Genomic DNA, 5,530 nt, shown 5'->3' with positions numbered 1-5,530 from the left:
TGCAACGATGGAGACCATTCGCCTGAATAACGTAGAACTTGTGAGTCTTTTGCCCTAGCTGATGCTCATCCCTGTTACCTTGTGCTCAGTCGCATTAGATGGGCTATATGTTTAGCTAGAGTGCCGCCTTGCTGGTGGCATGATCTCATTTTACTCTGTCTACCCTGTATTTTAGCTGTCGTCTTGCAGAAACAGATGTTTTCTGCCACCAATAGAAAGGGCAAATTGGGCAGAGAGCAAGACGAGCACCAACGCCCTGCCCATGGATGGCAGTAAACCGAGAGCCGCGCCGTCGTTCTCATCTCCGGTCACCGTGTCGGGCACCAGCGTGGATTAGGCCACCTTTCTCATTTCCAATTCCATTATGTATAGGAGTACCAAATATATAGTGTCAGAAGTTAGCACACACCAGCCCGGGGGTGTAGCTCATATGGTAGAGCGCTCGCTTCGCATGCGAGAGGCACGGGGTTCGATTCCCCGCACCTCCATATTATCATTATTCCCAGAATCATCAGAGAAATGCTTATTTTTTTACCTCCTATTCATTTTGACAGTTGCCTTGTTCAGCTCTCATCTCCGAGGCCCAGCCCAGCCCAGCCCAGCCTTTTACCCTAGCTAGCACCAACGTCCACCATCACACGCTCAAGCGCTCCTCTCCCCTCCCCTCCCCTTGTCTCTCGTACGGAGTGGTAGTAATAAGAGAAAAGTATGTTTTTGATCCCTCAAGTTTCCACAAAGTATAGGCTTGGTCCCTTAAGATCTTTTGGTATACATTTGGTCCCCCAAGTCTCAAAACCGGATAAGTTTGGTCCTAAACCAGATTTTGAGCACGTTCACCGGTTTTGACCGCCACAAAACCGCCCGATGAACTGTAAATTCGAAAAAGAATCTTCAAAAAATCCTCAAATTTTTTGGGGTCAAATATCCTTACGTGCACAAGATGCGAATAAAATTTCAGGCTCTTTCAGCACTCGAGAAGCTCATGGCAAAAAAAAAATCTGCCTAATGAATAGTAAATTGAAAAAAAGTCAAAAACAAAATCAAAAAATTATGAAAATTTTGGGGTCCAATATGCTTACGTGCGCAAGATGTGACGAAAATTTTGTCCTGAAATGACACCGGACGGGCTCTAGCAGAATTTTGTCGTTTTTTTTTCAAATTTACTATTCATCAGGCGGTTTTGTGGCGGTCAAACCCGGTCAACTTGCTCAAAATCTGGTTTAGGACCAAACTTATCCGGTTTTGAGACTTGAGGGACCAAATGTATATCACAAAATCTTGAGGGACCAAGTCTATACTTTGTGGGAACTTGAAGGACCAAAAACATACTTTTCTCTAGTAATAAAGCATGAAAGTAAAACAGTGGCATCTCAGCTTACTTTAAACAAGGACGGCCTACGCAGGCAGCCATAATTTGTGAGGAATGTTCTTGGTACTGTATTACCTATAGCTGCTAGGTAGAAACCGATCATTCTCATTCCATTCCATTCATCCCACCCTCATGTTTTGTGTGGTTAATGATTAACGAGGACGTGTAGCTCGCGGCAAACATAATGCAACAAAAGGCGGGAAAGGCGGCACATCTAGCTAGAAATGGAACCTGCCAAGTGGACCTGCCCTGAGCTAGTAGGCGTGTTTCTTCCGGGTAGAGTTCCAAGTGTGCGACCTGTGGGGGGCTTTCTCGGACGAAAGCGGATGATTGCATGCGGTAAAGTGTTTGCGGTTTTGAGATTCGTCCATGCTTGTGCAGTTGTGCTCTGGGGCCGGCGTGCATGCCGGTGAATGAACGGAAAGGGCTCGTCCACCGGAGCTAGATAAGTGCAGGGTTTCGCCCCGGCCCGGGGGCTGCCGCTCTTGGTGCTTTGCATTTGATAGCACTGGTCTTCTATTATTTTTTTATTAAAAAACCTTTCGATCTATCCATCTTAAATCATGATAGTATAACGAACACCAGAAATAATAAAAATTACATCCAACCGTAGATCACCCAGCGACGACTACAAGCGCTGAAGCGAGCCGAAGGCGCGCCGCTGTCATCGCCCCTCCCGCGCCGGAGCCGGGCAAACCTTGTTGTACGTAGTAGACAGTCGAGAAGTTATCGTGCTGAGGCCCCATAGAACCAACGCACCAGAACAACAACCGTCGCGGATGAAGAGTGTATATTAAAAGGATCCAACCTGAAGACATACGAACGAAGACGAACGACGAACAAATCCGAACAAATCCATCAAAGACAGATCCGACGAAGACACGCCTCCACACGTCCACCAATGATGCTACACGCATCACCGGAACAGAGGCTAGGCGGGAGGCCTTTATTTCATCTTCAGGGAGCCGCCGCCGTCTCGCCTTACTAAGCAGGACACAATCCCTAACAAAGCTCAAAAAAAAAAGATCTAAAAACGAAGTCCTCCCATCGGAAAGGGCCGATATCCACTCCGCGTCCATAGCCCTAAGTCCACTGGGGACGGAACGGACCGGCGCCAACGTCGGCAGGAGGCAGAGAACCCTAACTTTTAGGGAGGCGGCGTCTGTGGTCTTCTCTTCTCTGCGAAGATTCGGAGCGTGTTTTAGTTGGTTATTAAGGGTTTAATGCAAGACTGTGACAAAATAGTTACTCCCTCCAGTCCTTTTTAGTTTGCATATAAGATTTCTCCGAAGTCAAAGTATCTTTACTTTGACCAAGCTTATGAAAAAGAGTATCAACATTCACAATACCAAATCAATATTTTTAGAATCATTATGAAATGTAGTTTCATAGTATATATAGTTGGTATTGTGAATGTATATATTTTTTAATATAAATTTGGTCAAATTTGGTTGAGTTTGACTGGACAGAAATCTAATGCGCGAAGTAAAAAGGATCGGAGGGAGTACATTAGGAAGTCCTCGTTGGAGCATAGAATTGTAAAAAGAAAAAAAAGGAAGAACAATGTATTGTTGTCCTAACGAATATTTACAGTGAGGCACTTTGGATCATAGCATCGCACCAAGTGGATAGGACAGGAAGTTGTTCTCCGGGTCTTGGAGGAACAACAAACTTGAGCTATGACCTGATGAACATGTTTCCTTTGAAAGTTCCGTTGAACTTATCCACTCCGTTTCTCTCCGCTCTTTCTCCATCCAAGTACTGTTTGATTTGCTCTTGTTTTTTGCAAATGCTGCGGATATGCGATGTATACTAGTAGTACATCTCTGCATCTCCACATGCAAGACATACGTTTATTTTCAGAGGATTCATTAGTTCTGGCACTTATGTTGCGGGGATCGATCTCGGTACAATTACGTGTACCTGTTGCCTGTGCACATTCAAGCACAATCACTCATGGCAGAAAACAGGATATCGCTGGTCCCGTCGGTCCTAGACAAAGGGGGTACGTACGTAGTATGTTTATTAAGCTGGTCAAAGTGCCTCCGTGGAATAGATTTGGCCCCACTCCTGACATCGGCTCGTGCCCGGAAATGTGGCAGCACCAACGGGATACACAACGCATGATCGATACTTACCAGTCTACTGCTACGGGCCATCTAGCTGCAGCATTTACAGCTAGAGTGACTCGGGTAGCTTTTTCCTCTTCTTCTTTTGCGGGTAAAGATTGACTGGGGTAGCTAACAAAGAAAAAACCACTAAGAACATCTCTAACCGATCCTCAATGAATGCTTTTAGATTAAAATTTTGTCTTCTCTCCTCTAAACCACACCTAACAAGTCCCATATAATCTTTAGAAGAGTAAAAAAATTACTCCAGAGCCACCCCGAATCTCAAATATACTCCACCGAACCATTAAGAGGATACATTTCGTCAGCTCCCCTCTAGACCTGTTTATGGACAACCCGACCCGGAGGCCCGAACCCGAAACCTAACATCCTGACTGAGCTTAGGATCCACTTTCCCGCCCGAAGCCAGACCTGAAAGCCCGGAAAAAGCCCAAAATAGTCAAACATATATTGATTCAAAATATATGTATAACAAATTAATATAATATTCCAAATATGGTTAATTTAATTAAAAATTGCCACTCGCATGTGCTCTAGGCCGGGCTCAGGCTTGGGATTTTTTTCTTCAGGCTTTGCCAAGCACGGCCCGTGGAAGGACCAGGTTTACTCCCTCGCAGCCAGCCGTCCTTTGCACGAGAGCCCGAGCGCACACCACGCTCTGTCTCCTCGCCGAGTAGTACCCCGCACGCCGCCCCGAGCTTCTCCGACGACCGGATCACGGCGTCTCGTGCTAGTCTTTCTTTGGTGACCCTCCTCTTTGAGAGGTAGAGGCCAACGTACACGCCTCTTGCGCGCGTCGCGGCGGCGAACTCATGCACGATGTCGCTGGCGCGACCGCACCCGTCGCTAGAGTGGGCTGTGTAGGAGGACAGCAAGAGGTGGAACTAGTCGTGGTGCTTGACGACGACGATTGTGAACGACGCACCGCCCGCCGCCGCCGTGTCCATCCATCCACTGGATGGCATTGAGCACGACCAACGAATAGGGGCGGGTCCTCCGCCCCGTGCCCAACTCGGGGTTCATGAATGTGTTCATCCCAGAGTGGAAGAACATGATCACCTCCTACCGCTGCCACACGAGCAGCTTTGCCATCGGAATTCACAGTACCGACAGCGGCGATGATACACGTGCCCCCACCGCGATAGGCGGAGAAATTAGTCCGACGACGCCCACGGCGACCGATGCATGCAGAAGCGACACCCCCCCCCCCACCCCCGCGGGAATGTATCTGGTGCACCGGGGCAATTTGTGCTACCGGTGCACCGGTCGCCCGTTGCACATTAATTTTTTTTCGAAAAAATCCAAAAAAAATCTAGTGCATTGACACAAGATCAATGTATGTTGTCACAGAATTTTAATTCAATATTTGAAACATTGCTCGAGATACAAAAATAACAAAATTGACACTGAATAGTACGTAACACAAGTTGGACTTCAGTTTTGGCCCATTAGCACATTGAGGTCAAATTTATCATTTTTGTATCTTGAGTATTGTTTTGAATTTTGATTTGAATTTTTATGACAACATACATTGATGTTGTGTCAATACACTAAATTATTTTCGAATTTTTTTGAATATTTTTGAATGTGCAATGGGATCCGGTGCACCGGTAGCACCAATTGTTTCCGGTGACGGCACTGCCACATCGTTTCCGGTTCCAGGTCGTTCCCAAGTTCTGTTGAGAGGCTTTGTACAAAATCAACCGATCCAAATTACAATTTCAGTCAACTGATCGATAGCAAAAAAACACAAGGGAGACGGAAAAACAAGAGACGAGAAAGCGGTCAAGAACGTACACGGGCGCCAGTCAGTGTGCGAATAGTAAGCGAGGCTCTGGCACAGACCCTGATCGCCTCACATGAGGGAGAGGCGAGCAAATGCGTTCAGTTCTCACATGCCAAACCCTGCCACCACACACCCCTCCTCTCCAATCTCCACCCAACACCCAACCGCACGCACAAAACGCCCCCCGTTCGCGTACGGCATCCCGCACCACGCATAACGCCGCGCGAAACCACGGAGAGGCCGTGG

General features: G+C 47.1%; 1 non-coding gene across 1 annotated transcript; it reads left to right on the top strand.

Moving 5' to 3' along the window:
* The first annotated feature begins 415 nt into the window (after window positions 1-415).
* On the top strand, window positions 416-488 carry TRNAA-CGC. The gene has a single exon. It is a non-coding gene; the product is annotated as a tRNA-Ala (tRNA).
* The last annotated feature ends 5,042 nt before the right edge of the window (window positions 489-5,530 follow it).

The sequence above is a fragment of the Triticum urartu genome, chromosome 2 (assembly GCF_003073215.2).
Source record: "Triticum urartu cultivar G1812 chromosome 2, Tu2.1, whole genome shotgun sequence".
Classification (NCBI taxonomy): Eukaryota; Viridiplantae; Streptophyta; class Magnoliopsida; order Poales; family Poaceae; genus Triticum; species Triticum urartu.
The sequence above is the reverse complement of the archived record's forward strand: the minus strand, read 5'-3'. Positions and strand labels throughout refer to the sequence as shown.